The following is a 25,971-nucleotide window of genomic DNA, read 5'->3' as shown; positions in this document are numbered from 1 at the left end:
CACTATTCTGGAAACACTCTTTCAAGGCTCCAGAAAAACGATTTCTTTCATACCAATCAGACGGCAATGTTCATATAAATACTGTAAGGGTTGGCCCCTCATGAGGACAATCATAAAATTAAATACTATGGGGAAAAAACCAGTTTCAATTTTTTAAAAATATGTATTTATTTGACAAAGAGAGCAGGAGAAGACAAGCAGGGGAAGCTGCAGGCAGAGGAAAAGAGAGAAGCAGGTTCCCCACTATGCAGAGAACCTGATGCAGGGCCTGACCCCAGGACACCGGCACCATGACCTGAGCCAAAGGCAGACACCAAACAACAAAGTCACCCAGGCACCCCTAAAGGAATTAAAATGCCTATACTAAAAATCAGTGGGTAGGTGAAAATCCATCTCTCTTATTCCAGTCTCAAGAACTCACAAAACAGCGGCGCCTGGGTGGCTCAGTGGGTTAAAGCCTCTGCCTTCAGCTCAGGTCATGTTCCCAGGGTCCTGGGATCGAGCCCCGCATCGGGCTCTCTGCTTAGCAGGAAACCTGCTTCCCCCTCCCTCTCTCTCTGCCTGCCTCTCTGTCTTCTTGTGATCTCTGTCTGTCGAATAAATAAATAAAATCTTAAAAAAAAAAAAAACTCACAAAACAGTAGAGTAAAATGTGATGCAGCGACACACAGTGGGAAAAGACCTCTCCCTGACATTTCTTTCACTAAAAGTGAAAAACACCAGGATACAGTGTAAAAAAGTCAATTCCATTCAAAGTTTCAAAGAAAAAATTATAATAGCTCAAAGAACGAATCAGAAGTAACATTTTATTCATAAATCAAAGCTGCCTTAGAAATTTCACACCACTGTTTTACACTCAAAATCTCTAACCTCAAGGTAAGAATCTGACTTCATCAGGTCATTTATAAATTCGCCAAATCTAAAAGGAAGCCTGACTTTGTCCATGAGCTTCTGAGCTGTGTGGAAATAACTTTCCTTGAAATCCATAAGCCGCGGATTACACCCTAATTTCGTCATTTGCTCTTTGTGTTGAGGGTGCTGGGGACAAATCTGAAGGGCAAGGGAGCTGTATCTAAAAATACTCAGCCTGGGGTGTGACTGGGTGGCTCAGTCGGTTGAGCAGCTGCCTAAAGCTCAGGTCATGATCCCAGGGTCTTGGTAGCGAGCCCTGCATCAGGCTCCCTACTCGGCGGGAAGCCTGCTTCTCCCTCTCCCACTCCCCCCGTTTGTATTTCTTCTCTTGCTGTCTCTCTGTCAAATAAATAAATAAAATATATTTTTTAAGATTTTGTTTATTTGACAGAGAGAGAGGTCACAAGTAGGAAGAGAGGCAGGCAGAGAGAGGGGGAAGCAGGCTCCCTGCCAAGCAGAGAGCCCGATGCAGGGCTCGATCCCAGGACCCTGAAATCATGACCTGAGCTGAAGGCAGAGGCTTAATCCACTGAGCCACTCAGGTGCCTCTAAATAAATAAAATATCAAAAAAAAAAAAAAAGTTCTCAACCTGGGGGACCTGGCTGGCTCAGTTGGTAGAGCATGAAACTCTTGATCTTGGGGTCATGAGTTCAAACCCCACACTGCACTTACTTAAAAAAAAAAAAAAAAAAAAAGAATTAAAACTTCTAAAAATTTTTTTTAAATTAAAAATGGAAGCACATGAGGAGTGCCTGGGTGGCTCAGTGGGTTAGAGCCTCTGCCTTCGGCTCAGGTCATGATTCCGGGGTCCTGGATGGAATCCCGAGTCGGGCTCTCTGCTCAGCGGTGAGCCTGCTTCCCTTCCTCCTCTCTCTGCCTGCTTGTGATCTCTGTCTGTCAAATAAATAAATAAATAAAATCTTTTAAAAAATAAAAATAAAAATAAATAAATAAAAATGGAAGGACATGGAAAACGACCTCATCCTGACTTTATGATCAAAAAGCCCAAATCAGGGACGCCTGGGTGGCTCAGTTGGTTGGACGACTGCCTTCGGCTCAGGTCATGATCCTGGAGTCCCGGGATCGAGTCCCGCATCGGGCTCCCAGCTCCACAGGGAGTCTGCTTCTCTCTCTGACCTTCTCCTAGCTCATGCTCTCTCTCACTGTCTCTCTCTCAAATAAATAATAAATAAAATCTTAAAAAAAAAAAAGCCCAAATCAGTAGACAAGCTTGGTTTTTCCCAACATGCAGTCTTCACCAATGTGAAATTGTATATAAGAATTTAAGAGCCAATCCGAAATCTTTTTTTTTTAATTTTTTTTAAATTTTATTTATTTATTTGACAGATAGAGATCACAGGTAGGCAGAGAGGCAGGCAGAGAGAGAGGAGGAAGCAGGCTCCCCGCCGAGCAAAGAGCCTGATGCGGGGCTCCATCCCAGGACCCCGAGATCATGACCTGAGCCGAAGGCAGCGGCTTTAACCCACTGAGCCACCCAGGCGCCCCTCGAAATCTTTTTAAAAATACTAAGAACTTGGGGCACCTGAGTGGCTCAGTCGTAAGCGTTTGCCTTCCGCTCAGGTCATGATCCTGGGGTCCTGGGATGGAGTCCCACATCTGGCTCCTACTCAGCAGGAAGCCTGCTTCTCCCTCTGCCCTCCAACCTGCTTGTGTGCATTCTCTCTCTCTGTCTCTCCCAAATAAATAAATAAAATCTTTAAAAACAAAAACAAAAACAGTAAGAACTCAATGGGAAGGCAGAAACAAACCCAGCACAGAAACACTTCAAAACTATTTGTAAGTAAACGTGCTCTCCTCATACATTGCCAGTTGGTGAAGACGGTATTAAAAATCTATACCCCAATCCTGTTAAAGGGACTCACTTATAATGGAAGGAATTAAGTTCCCGAATCTACCTAAACCCCAGGATCATACTCCTCTCTTGGTGCAAAAAGCTTCCACTCACTCTTCCTACACTAATTTGCCTACAATATGCTAAGAAAGCCTCAGTGGGGATTGGATAATGTAAAAATGCTGGCAGTGACCTTGGCACGCATTTTAAATATTTTTAATCTGCTTGACTTATAGGTCAAAGGAGGGGTGGGGGCAATACTCATAATAAGTAAGAGAAGAGCATTTTATAATCTTCAAAGTGCTTTCTCATTTAATCCTCGTAACAATCCCAGAGACCGGTGCCCACTATCCAGATCAAAGACTTTTCATGCTGGTGGAGGGACCAGCATCCCACCCAGCACACCGCACTGGAACAGAAACAGCGGGTACTGGTACGTGGCAGATGTTCATCGACATGTCTACCGCATGTTCAAAAAGTCCAATCCAGGGGCACTTGGCTGGCTTGGCCGGTGGAGTTGGAGCCCCACGTTGGGTGGAGAGATTACTTAAAAATCTTTTTTTTTTTTGAAGATTTTATTTATTTATTTGGCAGACAGAGATCACAATTAGGCAGAGAGGCAGGCAGAGAGAGAGAGGAGGAAGCAGGCTTCCCACTGAGCAGAGAGCCTGATGCGGGGCTCAATCCCAGGACCCTGGGATCATGACCGGAGCCGAAGGCAGAGGCTTTAACCCACTGAACCACCCAGGCGCCCCTAAAAATAAAATCTTAAAAAAAAAATCCTATCCACTTTGCAGAGAAGATAAGCCCAGTCCGGAAGTACTATGGCACAGGCAGGACCATACTGCTGGCCACCTGTTCCCCACACTCCTGTGTCCTAAGTCAGGGTGGGTTCCCCCCCAATCAGACTGTCACTGAGGCTATAAAAGCGTTTCCCAAACTCTCTCTCAGAACTCACACTGGCATCTCATCATTTTTTATGTTTTCCATAAATTTAACCTACACCCTTTTCCTCCTGTAAGCAGGCATTTTGTTCCTTCTTACGCAGCAGTCTTCACTTTCGGTCCACAACCCTTTATTATGTATAATAATATGACCGTGCGGAGTGCACACAGGCAGTGCCCGTGGAGGATGAAGCTGAATGAGCATCACTGTTCTAAGGGACCTACAGGTTGATGATAATTAAGATAGGCAGTATCAGGAAGGAGACCTGGACCTGCGAATTACGGGAGAAGGGACAGTCTCAGCAGAGAGACCAGCATGAGCTGACAGAACCTGAACGGGTGTTCGGGAGAAAGCAAGTGGCGCGTCTGCCTGAAAGGCGTGGTGCGGGATGGGAAGGCCAAGTGATGGTCTGGAATCAGCCTGTGGTTAAGAGCTGAGCTCGAAGGCGAGAAACTGCCATGTCATTCCACGAGCAGTTCTCACTGCCTCCTGGCACCTCTCTTTCGGACTGGTCCCACATCCTCTTTGCCAAAGGGAAAAAAAGCACACACAAGACTTGGAGCATTCACTCTAGATGCTTATTATGTTCTTTTTTATTTACAGAAGTCTTCTCAGCTGTATTTTATTGTGATGGACAATTAATTTCAGGATCAAGGGTACCAACTGTGGCTCTCCACCCACCCAATGGGTCGAATAACCAAGTAATCTCTTACCAGTTAGGACCCCTTTCACAATCTGATGAAAACTTGGACCCTCTCCCTCAGAAAAATGCACTTACACACAAAAAAAAAAATTCAGGAACCCCAGATTAAGAATCCTTGTGCAAGCAAAAATTATAGGACAGGCAAAACAAAACAAACAAATAAACAAAAAACAAACAAAAAACAATGCAGTTACTATTTCTACTACTAATTAGGAGTAGCCAATTTCCTGAGTCACATAAGTAGAATTCTCTTTCTTCTGAGTGACACAGTAATTACCCTTAGTGAATAAATAAAATGAGGGAATTTTTCCAAGATTTATAATCCTTGCCCACTAATAACAATACAGCTTCCGTTCATCGGGCCCTACCATGGGACAGACCCTCTGCAAAGCCGTGGACATGTAGTATATAATGCGAAAGTTCTCTATGCGATAAATAGTTATATCCTTGTTTACACAGAAGGAACTGAAGCTCAGAGGGGTCAACCCTGACCTGACTTGAGGTAACCTCGCTGGAAAATGGCAGCTCTTGGTTTGCAACTCCGGCATTCTATCTTTTTTTTTTTTTTAAGATTTTTATTTATTTATTTATTTATTTGACACAGAGAGAGAGAGAGAGAGGGAGGGAGGGAGGGAGAAAGCAAGCACACGTGCACGAACGGGGGAGCTGCAGGCAGAGGGAAAGGGAGAAGCAGGCTCCCCGCTGAGCAGGGAGCCCTATGCGGGGCTCCATTCCAGGACCCCGGGATCATGCCCTAACGAAAGGCAGATGCTCAACTGCCTGAGCCCCCCAGGCGTCCCCACAGTTTGACTTTCAAAGCCCAGAGATACTACCTCTCAGCAGAGGTGACCTTGTCATAGTACTGATTAGTGGGAGAGATCAAAAGATACTGCCATCTCCTAGTAAGTAAACAGTGAAGTCCAAGGGTCCAGTCCAGAATTACATACCCTCTAGGTGCCCGATAAATACTTGTTAAGTGACTAGGGCAAAGAGAACCCTATACAGGAGACCAGAGACCGGGAAACGGTGCCAACAGTCTTTTTTTTTTTTTTTTTAAAGATTTTATTTATTTATTTGACAGAGATCACAAGCAGGCAGAGAGGCAGGCAGAGAGAGAGGAGGAAGCAGGCTCCCTGCTGAGCAGAGAGCCCGATGCGGGGCTCGATCCCAGGACCCTGAGATCATGACCTGAGCCGAAGGCAGCGGCTTAACCCACTGAGCCACCCAGGCGCCCCGCCAACAGTCTTTAAAAGAGTTCCGTGTGAGTATGTGTGTCACAGCAGGGGCTTGTTTCCAACTGGACCTCTCCAGCTTGGAAACAGCCCTAAGCACCTATCTGTTACACCCTCACATGCAAAGTTTTGCAACATACCAATGAAGTAATGAGATAAGTCAACAGTAAAATTTCACTAAAACAAAGTTTAAATAATCTTCCCCCTGTGTTGCTATCTTGCCCATGCTACCCTGCACACCCTCCAAGACTACAGCCATTATACAACATGATCGTTGTTCCCGTAAGACTACCAGCCACTGCTGCTGGGTACTTACACGGCCCATCACCAAAGCCTACTTACTTAGGACCAGGACCTAGTCATCCTCACCTTTCTGTGGCCACTGCTCAGCCACCTGGACCTAGGAAAGCAATGATTATTATTTTAAATATGAAAATGTTTTAGCGCTCGCTTCACCAGCACACTTATTAAATATGAAGATGTTTTTTATTAAATAATAAGAGAACAGAGAACAGATGAAAGCTTATGAGCCATAATACCAAGCTTCGTCCCCAAAAAGAACATTTTACACAATTCTCCCTTAGATACTCAACTACAATTACTTGCAACAAAGACTCCTCCAAGTATCACAGAAAAACAAAATGCAGTGCCCAGTCTAAGACGCTGAAATAAAAGGAAGACAAAACGAGGCCATGGGTCTCAGTGTTACTCGAAACCAGCGGTTCTATTCTTTTTTGGGTCATGGATTCCTTTGAGAATTTAATGAAAGCTACAGATCCTTGCCCCACAAAAAACAAACGGAACCAACATGCAGTACACACGCTTGAGAGCATCATGGACACTCCCTCAACCAGTCCCTTAAGGATCACAGACCCTCAGTGCGCAGCCTCTGCTCAGAACCCGCTTTTCTAGTCACGTCTAAGTAGAGGCGACACAAATTCACCAACCATTTTGGTTTTTAAGGGTCATACGGACATGGAGGGAAACTGAAGATAGGGGTGATGGCTTTACCACCTGCAACGTCTTACCACCCATAAGGGCCCTACTCCTCTTGCTACCTGAGTCATGTTACTCAGCCACAGGAACACACTGTGGGGGAGGATGTTCTCTTTCTGCCAACCAGAATGTAAGCAATCCAGAAGCAGCAACCATATCTGCTGGTATTACATATTCCACCTAGGACTGAGCACATTCTACATCATTACTGACTGGTTTAAAAAGAACAGATTTAAAACAACCTGCACATTATCTCTTAGGATAAAACGAGATAAATTCACATAGTACAGGAAGAGATATGCTACATAACTAGCCCATTTTTAAATATTTACCTAAATTAAATGCCTGGAGCTTGATATACAGGAAATATAAGAATAAGCCTGTAGGGACGCCTGGGTGGCTCAGTTGGTTAAGCAGCTGCCTTCAGCTCAGGTCATGATCCCAGCGTCCTGGGATCGAGTCCCACATCGGGCTCCTTGCTCAGCAGGGAGCCTGCTTCTCCCTCTGCCTCTGCCTGCCACTCTGTCTGCCTGAGCTCGCTCTCTCTCCCTCTCTCTCTCTGACAAATAAATAAAATCTTTAAAAAAAAAAAAAGAAAAAAAAAGAAAAAAGAAAAGAATAAGCCTGTAAAAAAATGTGCTTTCTCATCTCTGTAGTCTTCTTTATGTCAGGGATTTGGCCATCTATGGCATATACGCTGGTTTACAGCAAACCACATCATTCCTTAAAGGCATGAGCGAAACTGCCAGTGGAGCCTAAGACGTGAGGCGTTCCACCTTCTTGTTGTAGAGCCTTTTTTTTTTCTTTTAAGTAATCTTTACACCTAATGTGGACTCAAACGCATAACCCTGAGATCAAGAGCCTCATGCTCCCCTGACTGAGCGAGCCGGGCGCCCCTCCTATGGAGTTCTTTAAGAAACATCTCTGGGGGGTGCCTGGGTGGCTCAGCTGATTGGGCAACTGCCTTCAGCTCAGGTCATGATCTCAGGGTACTGGGATCGAGCCTGCATCAGGCTTCCTGCTCAGCAGGAAGCCTGCTTCTCCCTCTCCCACTCCTCTGCTTCTGTTCCATCTCTCGCTGTGTCTCTCCCTGTCAAATAAATAAATAAAATCTTAAAAAAAAAAATCTCCTGAACATCAAGGTTGTTTAGATTCCTGGGTTATATGCCTTTTTTTGAGAGAGAGAGAGAGAGAAAGGGGTGGGGCAGGGAGGAAAAGAGAGAATCTTAAAAGCAGGCTCCATGCCCAGCATGGGAACCCAACATGGGGCTCAGGACCCTGAGATGAAATCAAGAGTCAGACACTTCACCGAATGAGCGACCCAGGGGCCACGTGAGGTATATGTTTAGAGGTAAAAGCATGGAAAGCATAGCCTCTGCTTTCAAGGAGCTTAAGATGTAGCTGGAGAAAGAGAAAAGAAAACAGGCAGTTCGATCACAGAGTAATAAGCACCACATCAGAGGCAAACTCAGACAAGGCCTGACCACTGAGGGTCAGTCAGGGAAGGCTTTCTGAGAGGAATAAAATCTAAGCCAGATCTAAAGAATTAAAAGAAATCAGTTAAGTTTTTGTTTGGTTTGGATGGGAATGGGGGTAGCAGGAGAACACCCCAGAAAAAAGGAAACAGTATATGAAAAAGGCCCAGAAGCATGGATCTCTGGGAGAGCTACAGTCACTCAACACGGCTGGAACACTGAATTTAAGGAAGAAAGTGGACAGAGATGGGCAGAACTCCTGGAGGTCCCTTTTATAAACCGAATTTAGGTGTGCCTCCCCCTTCCTGAAGCCATAGCCCTGGAATGCTCTTACTCCTCTTGGCTTAAAAAAACAAACAAAAAATACACACAAAAAACAAAACAACAACAACTTATTTTGGAATGACTTTAGATTTACAGGAACGTTGCAGACTATTTCAGAGTTTCCATATCCCATTCACCAGCTTCCCCTAATAGTAACATTACCAAGGTACGTGTCAAAACAAAGAAATTATCTTTGGTGCAAAAACTAAACTACAGACTTTATTTGTATTTTACCAGTTTTTCATCAATTCTCTTTTCTGTTCTAGGACCCAATCCAAGATTTCCACATTCCACTTAATTCAAAGACTTAAAAATTCCTTCCTTTACCTCTAAGCAGCACAGACTTATCATTTATCCTCCCTCTTCCATCTCTGCTCCTCATTCCCTGCCATCACCAGCCCACTCGGAAGGTAAGACACATCATATCAGAACAGAATGGAAGTTACCAATTCAGATGATCTGAAATAGGGAAAACTGTTAGGGATTAAGAGAAATTTAACAAAAAATGAAATCAATGACATCTTTACATAGGAAAGATGCATGCACACTCACACACACACACACACACACACTCACAAAAATAACTTGGCTTAAGGTGCTGCTTCCACTACGGAAAAGAAATTCAAGCAGACCCATTTCTGCTTCCTCAAACCTGCCACCAAGTAATAAATCCCTTTAATTTCTTTTCTCCAATACCCAAACCACCCCAAGGAGTCAAGCCCAAATCCCCTGAACTCCCAAATCATCCTCAAAACAAAATGCTGGCAAAATCCTCTGCACTCTGGAAGAGGAAAGAAGGATGATTCATTCACCCTCTTTCCTAGATTTTTTTTTTTTAAGATTTTATTTATTTGACAGAGAGAGAAAGAGAGAGCAAGCAAGAGAGGGAACACAAGCAGGGAAAACGGGAGAGGGAGAAGCAGGCTTCCCAGCAAGCAGGGAGCCCAGTGCGGGGCTCGATCCCAGAACCCTGGGATCATGACCCGAGCCAAAAGCAGAGGCTTAACGACTGAGCCACCCAGGCGCCCCTTTCCTAGATTTTCACTAAGAACTCTAAGCGTTAGGACAGAATTCCATTATGTCACAACAGTCTTTATAAAGGCACATGACCAAAATTAGTCATACTTGTTTCTGTTACATTTATGACCTGCATTCTAAGCCTTCATCTCCTAAAATTCCCAAACCTGCAACAACCTTGATTGATGTTGATTTCTAGAGGGGCACTTGCTGGCTCGGTCAGAAGAGCATGTGACTCTTGCTCTCAGGGTCATGAGCTCGAGCCCCACATTGGGTAGTGATTGCTAAAATAAATAGATAAGTAAGTAAATAAGTAAACTTAAAACAAACAAAAAAGTTGATTTCTAGAATCGAAGATGAATCCTATGCAGAAATCACTGTAAGGTCAATGAAAAACAGGAATTTTTTTCTAGAATTAAAACACACTTGTTAACAATGGTTATCCGTAGGAGGTAGAATTTTTTTTTTTTAATTTTTTGGGTGGAGGTAGAATTTAAGGAATATTTCACCTTTCCTTATTATTTTAGCCAGAGGGCTACCTGTCAAACATTCATCAGATACACCAGGGAGCACAGTCCTATGCCAGAGTTCGAAGAAAAACAGAAAAACAAATTCTATCTTGTGGAGCATATCATCTAGATCTGTACTCCCGATATCTGGGCTAACATTTCATCAAAATTAAATAATATTTAGCGGTGCCTGGATGTCTCAGTCAGTTAAGCATCTGCCTTTAGCTCAGGTCATGCCATGATCCCAGGGTCCTGGGATGGAGCCCTTCTCAGGCTCTCTGCTCAGCAGAGTCTACTTCTCTCTCTGCCCCTTTCCCCAACTTCTGTACACACGCACACACACTAATAAATAAAATCTCTTTTTAAAAAAATAAAGTAATATTTAAAATTCAGTTTCTCAGGGTGCCTAGGTGGCTCAGTCAGTTAGGCATCTGCCTTCAGCATCTGCCAGGGTCCCTCGCATGGGGGGTGGGGCGGGGAGCCTGTTTCTCCCTTTCCCTTTGCCTGCCACTCCGCCTACTTGTGCTATCTCTCTGTCAAATAAATAAAATATTTTTTAAAAAATTCAGTTTCTCAGTCCACTACAACTGCATTTCAAGTAGAAAGATAAAGAACAGTCAGGGGTGCCTGGGTGACTCAGCTGTTAGGTGTCTGCCTTCGGCTCTGGTCATGACCCCGGGGTCCTGGGATCAAGCCCCGCATTGGGCTCCCTGCTCGGCTGGAAGCCTGCATCCCCCTCTCCTACTCCCCCTGCCTGTGTTCCCTCTCTCACTGTGCTTCTCTCTGTCAAATAAATAAATAAATAAATAAATAATAAATAATCTTTAAAGAAAGAACAGTGCAAAAAGTTCTACTAGACAGGGCTGATCTACAAAAAAGCCCTAATGCTAATTCAGACGCAGAAATAGAGAGGGAAGGTCTGGGGAAGGTTTTTGGAAAGATACGTTTATATTTGAAATGGGTATTAAAGTGAGCATTCCAGGCTGGCTGGTGAGAGAACAGCACATGACACTGGCCCTTGCCTGAATCATGCAATACCAAAATTTCCAGGGCAATTCCCCAAAACCCAAAAGCAAAATACTTCAAGGAGGCATTATAAAAACGAATTGGGTGACAGGCTTTGATTTATATTTTGCTGAGATAAACGTAGATGAAAATACCCTAAAATGAGAAACCAGAGGATGAAGTCCAATTAGGACCTCACTAAAAAGAAGGAGGGAAAACAGAACTGGAATTCACTGCCAGATCATTCTGGAAATCTTTAACAGGTAAACTAAACTAAGGATCAAGGGGACAAACCGAAGAATGCACTATGCGCACCCAAATACCTTACGGTGGGAGAAACATTTCCCAATAATCGAGGTCAATATGTGAATCGAAGGTGATTAACCCCACAGGAAGAGAGACAGAGAGAGAAAGAGAGAGCACACCCACAAAACCAGCCCAGCAGAGAGCTGTGGAACAATCCAGTCCCTCTCGGGTGGGAAGGGGGAGGTGTAACCCTCCAGTCCCTGAATCTGACACTACCTAGCATGAGCCGCCTCGGTTTCCTCATCCATAGAATGGATACAAGGAGAGAACCTACTTCTGAGGGCTATTAAGTGGATTCCGTGAGTCACCACAGGGAAAACGGATAGAACAACGCCTGTGTCGGGAAAGGACAAAGGAAGCGCGGAGGGCTATTACTGCAGGAGTATCTGCGGACCGAGCTTCACTTGGCGGAAAGAAAAAGGATTTCCCTAGGGGTGAGCACACAGGGAAAAGGGATGTTGTGCTGTCATATGAGGAGGAAGGAAGGTCTGAAAAGTCCAAACCGTTCTAGGTTGAGCAAGTTTTGTAGACACCTTCCAGCCATGCCCCACAGGCTATTAAAATGCCCAAAGCCATGGGGGCCAGCTGCCGGAACGTCAGCAAGCTGTAGGATTTAGCTGTGGAACCCTGGTATACTGACTTGGTACATCGTATCAGTGTTCGACTATTGTCAGAACCATCTCTCCGGTCTGCACAGCTGGACTACTCTAGCCTTCGTTCAGGCATTAATTAGGCACCCATCACAAGTCAGGCACTGTACAAGGCAAGAGAAAACGCACTCCAGGTGTCTGAATAAGGGAATGCAACAGCCTGGCTTGCTCAGTGACCCGTCAGGAGAATAAACAGGACGAAAGGATGCGGAGAGGATGCGGAGAGGATGCGGAGAGGGTGCGGAGAAGGATGCCTTATAAGAGACCGCCGCAATCAAGCGCCACACCTAACCTCTCGGATTTCCCAAAGGGCGCAGTACTGCGGATTTCACTTAACTGGGTCCCAACAAATACTTAACTTCCCAATTGAGAATAACAACTTCTATCAACTTAGCACTTACCATATGCCAAACGTTTCATTTGTTACCTCAGTTTCTCACAACAACCCAGCAAAGCGGATATTAGTATCTTTGTTTTACACGTGAGAAAACTCAAGAGAAGGCTCAGGGAAGTCAGATTGTTTAGAGTGACAAAATAAATGGAGGAGTGGGGATATGAATATAGGTCTGTCTCTCTAAATACCTATCCACACATCATTGGTGCTCGCCTATAGCAAAGTTTTCCCCGGTCTATGTAAAAATGAGATCTAGAAACATATACCTACAAATGTCCACGTATGGTTGCCAGTTTCCTTGAGAAGGGCTACCTTTTATTCTAATAATGGATCCTATTTTTTTTTATAAAAGAATAGTAAGAAGAATTTCTTTTTTAAATGCCCTCCTTGGCAAAACTACAAAATTAGTAAATTTGTATGTGTTTTCCCACTACCACATTCAACTGTGGTCTACAAAAGCCAAGTCCAGGAACCACTACACTAACGATGACATTTACATAGCATTTACCATGACCCAGGCATTATTTTAAGCTTCTTAAATATACCACCTGTTTTAATTGCAGTGACTCTGGGAGTAGACTACTATATTCCCCTTTTTATAGACGACGTGCCTGAGGCACTAAAGTTTAAGTGTCTTGTCTAAGAGCCCAGAGCTGGGAAGAGGTAGGACTGGGACTCAAAGGGAGGGCCGTGTGCCTGGTGAGAGCACCTGAGGCCTCAGTCCCAACATTGTGAAAGCAAACAGACCTCAACCACTGCTATTTGGCCTATGACCTATAACGTTTAGACGTGTGAGACACTTACTGATAAGACCCTAAAACTGACGGCTACCTTGGGGCAAGTTACAAGATAACACATCAACAGGTGCGCGCAGCTCCGCTGAGTCAAGATACCAGCGAGCTGCCTTCGCAGCGCTCTAAGATGCCCGTAACCTAAACAATTTAATTAACCAAATTGTTCTCTTTCATTCTCCCAGAAAACGGAAAGGCCTTCCAACTTTATGGGGCTTCCAAATTCACTCTTGGCATTCAGTTCTCAAAGTCAGAATTACAACACAAAAGCCTTTGTGGTAGACAGAGCAAGTACTGAGGCTCATTGTATGGACAAAAATTTAAGTTAAAATAAATGACTTGTCCAAGGTAACAAAGTCAGCAAGAAGCAAAATGAAAACTGACGGCAGAGAGGATTCTTTTTTTTTTTTTTTTAAGATACATCCTTTTAAAGATTATTTATTTATTTATTTGACAGACAGATCACAAGTAGGCAGAGAGGCAGGCAGAGAGAGAGGAGGAAGCAGGCCCCCCGCCACACAGAGAGCCCGATGTGGGGCTTGATCCCAGGACCCTGGGATCACGACCTGAGCCAAAGGCAGAGGCTTTAACCCACTGAGCCACCCAGGCGCCCCGGCAGAGAGGATTCTTTACAAGGCTTGAGGAATCCCAAGAACCAAAGACTGCAGAGACTACTTTTTTTCCTGGTTTCTCTCTCAAATGCATACCTTTATTTCAACAAATGTTGTATTCCTACTGACATGTTCGAGGATAAATGTGACAGGTTCACAGAATAAATGGGAGAACAAAAGAGAAAAAAATCCTGTGGCACTTCCAAAGCTATTTTACAGTTCTTCCTGCTGTCTGAGTATAAACTCCCTCACATTCCCATCGAACATCAGGTCTCCCTCATGAAGGAATGACAAGTGTGGGACTGTGTGTGTGCATGCAAACGTTGTTAATTAACAACTATAAAAACAAACAAGGTAATATTTTAAATCTCCAAATTATTCCTTATTCAAGATAAAACATGAACCTGAACCACATTCTTAAAAAGTTCTTTCTCAGGGTGCCTGGGTAGCTCAGTAGGTTAAGTGTCTGCCTTCGATTCAGGTCACGATCCCAGGGTCCTGGGATCCAGCCCGGCGTAGGGCTCCCTGCTTAGTGGGGAATCTGCTTCTCCCTCTCTGTCTGCCCCTTCCCCTGCTTGCGTGCATCCACTCACTCTCTCTCAAATAAATAGATAAAAAAATTTTTAAGAAGTTCTTCCTCGGGGCGCCTGGGTGGTTCAGTGGGTTAAAGGCTCTGCCTTCGGCTCAGGTCATGATCTCAGGGTCCTGGGATTGAGCCCCGCATCGGGCTCTCTGCTCAGCGGGAAGTCTGCTTCCTCCTCTCTCTGCCTGCCTCTCTGCCTACTTGTGATCTCTCTCTGTCAAATAAATAAATAAAATCTTTAAAAAAAAAAAAAGTTCTTCCTCATAATAAGATGAACTCTATCTTCTGGGTCAACGTCTTCTTGTGCTGAAATGTTTAGTCACACCTAATTCTTTAAGGTAAGATGGGGGGGGGGATCACGCCACTGGCTCTCTAAATTTTTTACTTTCTGGTACCGAAACATGGTGTTCCTTGTGTTACCTGTAAGGGAAGAACTGCTTTTGTTTTAATAAACAGAATATAAGGGTGCCTGGGTGGCTCAGTGGGTTAAAGCCTCTGCCTTCAGGTCAGGTCATGATCTCAGGGTCCTGGGATCAAGTCCCGCGTCGGGCTCTCTGCTCAGCAGGGAGCCTGCTTCCCTCTCTCTCTCTCTGCCTGCCTGTCTGCCTACTTATGATCTCTCTCTGTCAAATAAATAAATAAAATATTTTAAAAAAATAAAAAATAAACAGCATATAAACTCTCTAAGGAGGAGGCATGCTCTGTATAACCAGTACTCTCAACAGTGTAGATACCCAAATATTGGTTGCATGGAGAGGAAAAAGGAAAAATAAAACTTATCTCCCTGGATCTCTATCCTCTAGAGCTACAAAGTACAGGTTTGTTCCCTCCTCTGCTTAATAGCCCTAAATTATTTACATCTTAAAAGAAATTTTTTTTTAAGTCCCGCATCAGGCTCTCTGCTCAGCAGGGAGCCTGCTTCCCCCTCTCTCTGCCTGCCTCTCTGCCTGCCTCTCTGCCTACTTGTGATCTCTGTCAAATAAATAAATAAAATCTTTAAAAAAAAATGTGTGGGAAATGATGCCCCATCATATGAAAAAGATGTCTGGACAATATGTAGAAAATTCAGAAATGTATGCTTTCAGATTTATGTACTTTTCTCCATGTAAGTTGTAGCTTAATCTTTTTTAGTAAAAAAAAGTTAAAGTTCTGTATATAACATATGTATTCCTTGTATTCATACAGAACATGAAATCACAACTATTTCAGCTAATGCTGCCATTTTTATTTTTTTTATTTTATTTTTTTAAAGATTTTATTTATTTATTTGACAGACAGAGATTACAAGCAGGCAGAGAGACAGTCAGAGAGAGGAGGAAGCAGGCTCCCCACTGAGCAGAGAGCCCGATGTGGGGCTTGATCCCAGGACCCTGGGATCATGACCTGAGCTGAAGGCAGAGGCTTTAACCCACTGAGCCAGCCAGGCGCCCCTGCCATTTTTAAACCTTTACGGCTGTGGGCTAATGCTGGGTACATGCCAACAGCGGAGACCCACTGCCTAAGCAATGAGAGGACTCTTTCCCTTTTTCCTCGTTTACCAAAGGTTTTATCTGCATTCCTCTAGCGACAGACTAATCAGAGGGAAAAAAAATCTCCAAGAAGTCAGCAGCATTCAAAAAGTATTCAATTATTTCAGGACAATAGAAATGCTATCACGAAAGCGGCATCCACCAGCCTTCTACCTACAAACTTAACATTTTGGGGAAATAAAGATCTAGTGATACTTTTATCACCAAGCATTTGAAGTACACTATTCCCACTGAAATAATTCCCTTGAAGTAAAAGCCACTCTAGTTAAAGATGCAGATTTCAAGAATCTAATAATCTTGTATTAATGCGGTACTGGCTTTCATTTGTACACAATCAATCTGTTACTGAACAAAGAATCCTTTTTAATTGCCCATGGCAATTAACAGTAATCATTTTCTTTTGTCTTATTCCTAAGTAGTGCAAGCTATAACAGAGGAAGCCATGATTTTGACCTTTCTTTTAAATGGATATGGGGAGAAGTGCAATGCAACTTTTTTTTTTTTTTTAATTTTTTACACTTCAGGAGGCTGGCCCGCACATTTTTTTTTTTTCCTAAAGATTTTATTTATTTATTTGACAGAGAGAGAGATCACAAGTAGGCGGAGAGGCAGGCAGAGAGAGAGGGGGAAGCAGGCTCCCCACCGAGCAGAGAGCCCAATTCGGGGCTCGATCCCAGGACCCTGGGATCACAACCCGAACCAAAGGCAGAGGCTTTAACCCACTGAGCCACCCAGGCGCCCCCGGCCAGCACACTTTCATTCCAACATTATTTTTGTTGTTTCATTTTTCACCCCAATATTATTTAATAACTTTCTGATTCATGAAAAAAGCACTGTAGTTAGTTCCACACAAATAAGTCAAGGGGCTTGGTATAGTTTTGTCTATACATTTCTAGCTGTCTAAAGAATTTTCTCAATTGAAAACTGTCAATTGGGAGCCACTCAGATACTTTTCTACTTACCAAAGAAAATACAGACTTAAGGAGTCATTACATGACCAAATATGTCTATCTTACTATATTATTTATTTTGGACAACTTTACATATATATATGTGGAATATAAGTGGGTGTGGAATACACACACACACACACACACACATCAGGGTTTGAATCCTGGTCAGAAATCAAATGCTCGGGCACCTGGGTGGCCCATTGGGTTAAGCCTCTGCCTTCAGCTCAGGTCATGATCCCGGGGTTCTGGGATCGAGTCCCGCATCCAGTAGTCTGCTCAGCAGGGGGCCTGCTTCCCTCTCTCTCTCTCTGTCTGCCTCTCTGCCTACTCGTGATCTCTCTCTCTGTCAAATAAATAAATAAAATCTTAAAAAAAAAAAGAAATCAAATGTTCAACTTTATCAACATGCTGGCTAGATAAACTGGTACTTGGGGCTTTATATTCTTTTTCAAAATGGTGTGCCATAGAACCAACTGTGTGTTCAGTAGTCTCTGAATATGGAAGCCTTTAAGACTATCAATACAGGGCCACCGCTCAAGAATGCAGAAATTCATCAGACTACTCAAGAAATAATTCCCTCAACCCAGCGTATATCATGTATAGCTAATCATTCACAACTAACTATAAATTCTTTAAGGGGATGAACTGTAGCTTATTCTTCTATCCCAGAGAAACAAGGCAGACTAATAAAATAAACACAGCTCTTGGAATCAGACAGACACGGATTCATAACACAGCTTGCAACCTCTCAGCTGTGTAACCCTGGTCAGGACACTTACGGTATTATGCATATTTGAGGATTAAATGCTGACTAGGAGGGCATGCCCTCTGAGAGTTTAAAGCCTAAAAATGGCCAGAATAGTTGGTACACATCTCTCCACCCACCTACCCCTCAAAAGAGAAAAACAAAAAGGCTCTGGCACCTGTTTGGGTTCAATCAACATATATGTAGTGGGGGGGTCTACTATGTGGAAGGTATTTTGCTAGGTGTGACAGGAAATAAAAAATACACAAGGGGGTGCTTGGGTGGCTCAGCGGGTTAAGCCTCTGCCTTCGGCTCAGGTCATGATCTCAGGGTCCTGGGATCGATCCCCACATCAGGCTCTCTGCTCAGCGGGGAGACTGCTTCTTCCTCTCTCTCTGCCTGCCTCTCTGCCTACTTGTGATCTCTGTCAAATAAATAAATAAAATCTTAAAAAAAAAAATACACGAGGGTTCCCACCCTCAAGGGGTTTACTATCTGGAAAGAAGAAACAATCTAGTATTATTAGCTATAAAATAAGGCAGAATGGGAACCAACTAGCATAATCCCTTCATTTTTCAAATGAAGAAACTGTAGCCAAGAGAAGTGAAAATGATTTGGCCAAAGTCATGCAGCTAGTGAGAGCAGAGCCGGGGCTAGGGCCTGAGTTTCTTCATTGTCAATTCAACATTCTTTACACCATAGGAAGCTGCCTCTCAATTGTTCAAATTTGATTTCGCAGTACAAATATTACCATAGTGACCGGCAAAAGGACATTTTCCAAATAAGAATGCAGAGACACTAGGAGAACAAAAAAGGTACGAAATACCACAGATGCATAATGCAACAGTCACAACTGCCACAAATTTCATAAAATGAAAATGCTCATTTCAATAAAGGAAGATGAAGGAGATAGGCAAGTCTGGCTATTCTCAACTAAAGTAAATATTACTTTCCTGTGATGATGGTTCATGGCTGCAAGTACCTGGTTCTCTGCTAATATATCAACTTAATGGTGCGTCTTAACACCATGGAAGCAAATAAATGAAAATCAGACTGACAGATGCCAGAAGTTATTTTCAAGAATTCTTCATAGACAAAACCTCATTAAAGCACTGTATCAAAAATTAAATAGAAATAAACTTTCTGGAAGATGAACATGAATGAATTGTTTGCATTTCTTAATACCAGCAATTCAAGTGCTATTCAGACGCTGCTGTTTGAGAGCCTAGGTCAACAATGACTCAGCTTGAAAGATTCCATATTGCTTTTAAAAGAAGTGTATGGTTTTAGTTATGTAGTCAATACAATCTGGATGCCCCTTTCCCCCAAAATTATAAACTAATTTTCACATGAATGGCTGAAAAAGAGACAGTGCTTATGTTTGAAAGACATATACAACAAAGGCAATCCGGTTCATTTTATCGCATCCCCCAGAGAGAGAGACCTTACGCCCGGTTCTGACCTACAGGATTTGATGCTGGGAGAGGGGGGATGGAGGGGCTAAGAGTAGCACCAGGAGTCCAGTTGCAGTCCCAGCTCTAACTTGCTATGTGGTCCAGGACAAGAATCTACAACCAGAGCGGGACAGCACACTCGATTTCAGACTAGGAATGTGAAACCCAGAGAGGTGAAGTGTTCAAGGTTCCCACTAATTAGGTTAAGGCCTAGACCAGAAGATCTTCTGCATGTATTTCCAATACTCCTTCAGTTGTGACAGGAAACCTGTTACCATGCCCTGTGCAAGTTCATTTTCCCATCTGTAAATCAGGAGGCTAGACTAGGCACAGATTTTCAAGTTGTGCTGCTCTAAATCCAAGGGATTTCTGCTAGTCACCTTCCCTCTTCAAGTAAAGAATCTCCAAGTTATGTATTTCATACAGTGTGAAAAATAAATTTTAAACAACTGGACTAGACGGTCAATAAAATGTCACACTGACTGGGTAAATTAAGACACCCAGCTGGTGAATGACAATAATTATACCAGATCACAGGAAGGCAGGCTCTACAGGAAGCTTAACACCTCTCAGAAGGCCCCCACAAACTGAAGATGTGAAAGCAGAAGATACTAGAGGGAGAGGGATAGACAACCACTAGCACTGTGTCAGTCTCCAACTGTACTGAACCGTGGTGTCTCCCCACCACACAGAGACGGCAGAAACATCCAAGCAGCTGTAGTTTATAGTCAGCAGTGAAACCCTCACTCCTCCTAGGCTGTCCTTTGCCAAAAGTTACCATCAGGCCCATGGATCTGCACACGGACAACAACTTCCATGTAACTCACATCAAGAAGAATGACTCTTTCTCATTTTTTTTTCACTGTCCTAAATGCTTTGGCCTTCATCATGCCAAGCAAAAAGAAGGGGTACATGGTCAAAAGAATAGTGTTAAAAAAGCGGGGGGGGGGGCGGCGGCTGGGTGGTTCAGTGGGCTGGGCCTCTGCCTTCGGCTCGGGTCATGATCTTGGCGTCCTGGGATCAAGCCCCACATTGGGCTCTCTGCTCCGCGGGGAGCCTGCTTCTCCCTCTCTCTCTCTGCCTGCCTCTCTGCCTACTTGTGATCTCTCTTTCTGTCAAATAAAGAAATAAAATCTTAAAAAAAAAAAAAAAGAAGTGCAGAACTTTGATCACACTAGCATTAGAGATTTTCTAGGCACTGCAGGACTCTTGAAGACCTGTTACTACATAGAAAACAGTCATCTACTACCATCTCCTGCTCCAACCCCACCCCCAATGGCATATTAAGGGTTCCAGAAGGCCAAGGCTACCACCTCAGATTTTGGTAGCACCCAATTCCATCATGAAAGCAAATGTTGACAATGAGGTTCGAGGCTCTGCAACTAAACCATCAGAGAAATGCGACAATCCTTTTAACATCAGTTACTAGTTTAGGAAGAAAAATCACCCCTTTGTTGTCCTGTCTCCTCTCTTCCTATTATGTAAACTTAGGCTTTGGCCATGCAGAAACTTTCTGTGCTGCCAGTGATGTTAAAACTCTAAAACACAAATTTAAGCAGAGTTACAAACACAGTTATCTTATTCTTAATTAGCCATCACTTCCCCATTAAGAATAAAAAGCAACTATTTATATCAACATGGAAAACATAAACGCTAAAATAAATTCAGAGACTGAATCTTGATTCACAAGGCCAAAATTCAAAAATGAATGGAAACCAACAGAAAGATGAACCAAAATTCTGTAAGTCAATAATGGCAGAAAAAAAATTAATAATAATAATGTTGAAGATACATGCTATAGATAATTAAAATTACCAGACTCTGCTTGTCAGAAAATTTAAAGTGATGGGGCACCTGGGTGGCTCAGTGGGTTAAGCCGCTGCCTTCAGCTCGGGTCATGATCTCAGAGTCCTGGGATCGAGCCCCGCATCGGGCTCTCTGCTCAGCGGGGAGCCTGCTTCCTCCTCTCTCTCTGCCTGCCTCTCTGCCTACTTGTGATCTCTCTGTCAAATAAATAAATAAAATCTTAAAAAAAAAAAAAAAAAAAAAAAAAAAAAAAAAAAAGAAAATTTAAAGTGCTAAGAATTCGGAAGCTAAATTAACCACATGGATCTTATGATTTAGGCCCCCTTACTGTATCATAGACAAATACCCTAACATTTGATGAGTCAATGGTCCAATTCTGCAGATAACAGTGGATGCTTTTTATTTCAAGTATTCACACAGAACTATTTCTAAATAAGTGCTGAAGTAAACAAAGTTTGATCATAGCTCAGTTAAGAAATAAACTCCTTCCAGTAAATGCTCCTTCACAGCTGGATGGCTGCTTTAATATGCAATTGCCCTAGGCCACAGGGGGAAAAAAAAATCAGGCTTTTGATTTACTTAAGAAATAAAATAAATAAATCTAGAGCCTGCGAGTTTCCCTCTTCCAAGTTAAGGACAGAAAATGGTTAGATGGCTTTTCTGTAAAAAAAAAAAAAAAAAAAAACTCTTTCTCTGAATAGATTTCCTAAACCCCACCCCCAACATAAGATCACTGAAGAAATAGCTTCAGGAAAGGTAGCTAAGGTATATTTCTCAGGTAATAAGACCAAAAATCCTTTCATATCAGCCCGTTCCTGGCACTCTTTCCTCACTCTGCCAAATCAGGTCACTCACAAGGCTTGGGGAAGGTCAGGGCCCACCCACATACTTCTTGTACACCAAAGAGCCTCCCCCCCCACCCCCCGGCCTCCAGCATGGATCTGGCCAGAGGCATTCAGCTCCTGTGGCTGGGAGCGTCTGCAGCACCAGAGGGCAGAAATCTGAGTGACACTTGGCACTGTCTCTTCCAACAAACAACCGCAATGGGCTTTCCAAACTCGGGGCCTAATCCTTTGGAAGACCAGGAAGCTGAAGCCTTCCTGGAGCAGAGGTGAAAAGAAATAAGGCCAGCCTCCCAAAGGTCACACTGCAAACCAGAGGCCATTAGGGAAGAAGGCAAGACTGCAGCTTCTGCAGCTCCAGAACAGTAAACACCAAATGGGGCTATAACCCCTGAGGGATTGGGGAGAACTTGAGAACTAGCACTTCCCCAGCCAGAGGTAAAACAAAAATGAGACCTTCGTGGGGTGGGGGGAAGGAAGAGGCAAAAAAGGCACACTTCTAAGTTCTCCCAAGGGATGCTGGCTGGGGGGGGGGGGGGCACGAGAATAAAACTGTCTCTTTACAATAGCTCAGAGAAGGAGGGAGGGAAGGTGAGAAAGAGAAGAAAGACCTATGAGCAGCCGCACTCTCCTGTTCCAAACGCCACGAAGCTGCAAAGCCCAGAGAGCTGAAGGGGCTGGGGAGCAAGATGGGAATGAGAGGGGAAAATAAAAAATGGGGCAATAGAAAGAGACCTTCTCCCTCACCATCACTGACCTCGGTAGAAGTAGGGAAAATGGGGGCGACAATCCCAGACTCCAGAGAGCAGGAACCAGCCAACCACCCCCCACATATTTACCCAGACTTCAAGATCCCTGGGGATAAAACCCTGGGGGTCAGGGTTCCGAGTGAATCTGCAATCTAAACCAGAGCCTAGAGAGTTCTAGCCCAAGCCAGCCCCTTCCCCTCCAAAGCTGGGGACCGGAGGCTCGAGGAAGAGGAGCCTGAAGAGGGGAAGCACTCGGTGGGAATGGGCGGGTCAAGGCTGGGTGGCAGGGAGAAGCAATCCTGACAGGAACCTAATGGGAAGAGAAGGCAACTGGCAGGATACAAAGGGAAAGAAAAGGTGAGGAAACAAGTCAACGATGAACAGAGTTGAGACTTGGGTATCAAAGGGAGGAAGAATCTATCTAAGAACTGAGATGGCTCTGGGGGGATGGGGGGGCAGCCAGTGAAAGGAAGGAATGGTTGAGAAGATATCTCTACTACTAGGCAGAACTAGGAGAAAGAGAACTCAAAAAAGGAGGTAAAAGGTAGGACAAAGGAGGGAGAACAAATACAAGTAAGGAAAGAGTGGAGGTTGAGGGCTGAATCTAAATGGTGGGGGAGGAGATCAGGTGGAAAACTTAGAATTGAGAGAGAACACAGGTGGGATGGAATTTCGGGATGACCAGGATTAAAGAGAACCACTCAAACAGGGAACAGAATAGTAAAGTTAAAACGGGTCAAAAAGATAGGTGGGCAAGTGGACAGCTCCAAAAGGGGCAGAGCTGGGAGAAAAACGTTAGAGCCGATGGGGCAGAGCTGAACAAATGATAAGAGCAGGTGCAAAAAGGATTTGGGGCAGGTCTAAGAGATGCAGCAAAATGGGAAGGAAGGAGGGGCGATAGGTCAGAGAAGTTAGCAAAGATTTGGGGAAGTAAAGGGCAAGTCTGAGGAAGGCAAAACGGAGAGGAGAAGACTTAGAGCAAAGAGGAGGCTGGGAGCAGGTCTCAAGCAGAGAACTGAAGGGGAAACAGGTCAAAGAAAGCAGGAGCGAATGAATGAGACAGCTCAACAAACAGTGCCAATGAGGAGGTGGAGAGGAGAGGAAACCGCAAGGAGAACTACTGGGCAGAACGGGGCCTGCAGGGCAGCACTGAGGCTGCGGACAGGCTGAGTTACAGAGGTCACAGAAGTGAATGGCAGAAATGAGAGCTGCAGGGTCGGGGGAGTTGTGGGGAGATGCTCTTCGCCGAAGGCAGAGTCAAAAAGCCAGCAGGTTAGGGGGCACAGAAGATCTGAGATTGGGCAAAGGGCAGATCGGGTATACAGAAAGGTCTGGAAGAGAAAAAAGTCTGAATGGTAAATGGGAGCAAGATCTGAGAAGGGGATGAGGTGAGCATGGTGCAACCGAGTGTGAGAGGGAGCAGGGGACTGAACTGAGAGGCATGGAAGGGTCGCAGAGCTTAGAGGCATCTCGGGGCTGCACCAGGTTCCTCGAGTGGGCAGTAGGGCCCAAGAGGGAGGCGGAATTAAGTTCAAGGAGAAGACCTAGGGCCAGCAGTGCCAAGAGAACAAGGTCTCCGATGGATCTCCAAGGAGGTGGAACCACGGGTCCTAAAGGGACAGTTCCTGGGGGTGCAAACAGAGGACGGATCACAGTAGACGGGTCAAAGACGGGTACAGATCCGGAGGGTGGTGAGAGCGGAATCGAAGAGGGGGCAGGCGGGTCACGATTCTCAACGTGAAGGTCCAAAATTAAGGGATGCAAAAGGGTCACTGAGGAGGTGGGTCCCAAGAGCACTGCAGCGTCCAGGAGGGGCGAAGGGCATTACTGAGGGGCGGAAGAGGGAAAGGGGAGGCGCAGAATTGGGAGCAGAGTGGCTTAAGTGAGGAGGGGGTGGCCGAGGCAGACACCGAGATCTCAAATGGGTCGGAAGGTGGGGGCAGACGCGGGGACAGCAAGGCTGGGGCGAGCAGGGACAGGTCCGAAGGGCGGGCGGGCCCCGCGGGCCGGGCCGCAGCGCGAAGCAGCGGGACCGGCGGGGCCCGGGGGGCTGGGGGGCCGCTCCCTCCCCTCCCCCTCCGGCTCCTCCATTGTTCGCGGGCTCCGGGCCCCGCCGTCCCCGCCTCCCCTTGGACCCCGCAGCGGGGCGGCGCCCGGCCTCGCCGCCGGGGCCCGCGAGCTCGCGCACTCACCAGCTGGGCGCCCTCAGCGCGGCTCCGGCCTCCAGGATCCCAGCAGCGGCGACGGCGGCCCCGGCGCCATGTTCTGCTGCTCCTCGTCCAGCGGCGGCTGAGGCGGCGGCGGCGGCTCCGGCGGCGGGGGGCCGGGCGGACCCTCCCTCGCGGGCTCCCTCCTCCGCCTCCTCCACCTCCTCCACCTCCTCCTCCCGCCGCGCCGCGGCTCTCCCTCGGGGCGGGGGGGCGGGGAGGGGAAGGGGGGAGGGGCGGGAACCAGGGGGAGGGCGGACCAGCCTTGCTCGCTCGCTCCCTCCCTCCTTCGCAATGGCGGCGGCGGCACCTCCTTCCTGCGGCCGCCGCTCCCGTGCGCGCGCGCTCCTCGCTACTGCGCGTGCGTGGCGTGCGGACCGTTGCAGGAGGATAACGGCCCTTGGGCGCGCAAGGGGATAACCGGCGCCAAGCAGGAGACGAAGCGAGAGCGTCTACGCGCCCAAGGGGCTCAGTGCCACTACCGCGGCCTCTGGCTGGGAACGGGCGCGGAGGCCATCATGCGCGTACGCCTCAAAGAAATGCCGCTACTGCGGTGGCTGCGGCGCGAGACAGCACCAAGAAGCCTGCGACCCGGCAGAGGGAATGCTGTGGGCAAGTGCGCGTGCGCGAGGCGGAGGGCGTGGCCCGCGGGAGTAGCGCGCACCCTTGCGCGCGCCAGAAGCAGCCGATCCCCTCCTTGCGGGGGCTCGTGGAGAAAGCGGGAGGGGAGAGGCATGGCCCGGTTTTGGGGGCGGGGGCGAAGGGCGCGATCCCGCTCGCGCGGGACCTGACCAGCCAATAGGACGCGAGGGGAGATGGGTTAGCCGCGCGAGCCTCAGCCCCTGGGATAACGGAGGCGGCGAGATGGAGCGACGTAACGTCGGGCGGTGGGGAGGGGCTGGGGAGAAGGGAGAACACCCAGCGAGGGAGTTGATTGGGGAACACGAGGAGGCGTGGCCCGCCTCGGCCCAATCCAAGCCTGGCAATTTGTCGTTCCGGAAGAAGGGGCAGGGCTGGGGAGCGCGTGCTCTTTCCCTCGGCAGTGAAGAAAATCTGCAGGAGCCGCGCGCAAGTTGATACGGTTTGCTCTGGATTCCGTGATCGCCCGGAACTCGGGAGACGGGCAAGGGTCTGCTTCTGCGTGCAGCCCTGACCTCCAAGTCAGCATTGTGCAAATGACTGCAAATCAAATGTCAGTTCCGGCTCGTACAGGGGAAACAGTGATGGGAAGAGGCACTGCCGTAACCCTTGAGTTGGAAACTGAGGAGGGGTTCCTCTGGGACCCCTCCGGAAGTACGCATGGTGGAAGATGAGCGTTCTGGGCACTGAGTCAATATTTACGGAATGCATGAAGAAGGGCTGTTTCCTATTACATTTTGC

The 25,971-nt window shown here is 46.0% G+C and overlaps 1 protein-coding gene across 1 annotated transcript in view; it reads right to left on the bottom strand.

The window, feature by feature from the left end:
• The window catches only part of ARHGAP35 (Rho GTPase activating protein 35), a 125,993-nt gene extending 100,741 nt beyond the window's left edge, over positions 1 to 25,252 (bottom strand). Inside the window, exon 1 of the mRNA XM_047709731.1 lies at positions 24,577 to 25,252. The gene's annotated coding sequence lies outside the window, so the exon portion shown is untranslated. The remainder of the gene's footprint in view (positions 1 to 24,576) is intronic.
• Positions 25,253 to 25,971: the final 719 nt, after the last annotated feature.

This window comes from Lutra lutra, chromosome 17 (genome assembly GCF_902655055.1).
Source record: "Lutra lutra chromosome 17, mLutLut1.2, whole genome shotgun sequence".
Taxonomy (NCBI): Eukaryota; Metazoa; Chordata; class Mammalia; order Carnivora; family Mustelidae; genus Lutra; species Lutra lutra.
This window is presented reverse-complemented; position numbering and strand designations above follow the sequence as displayed.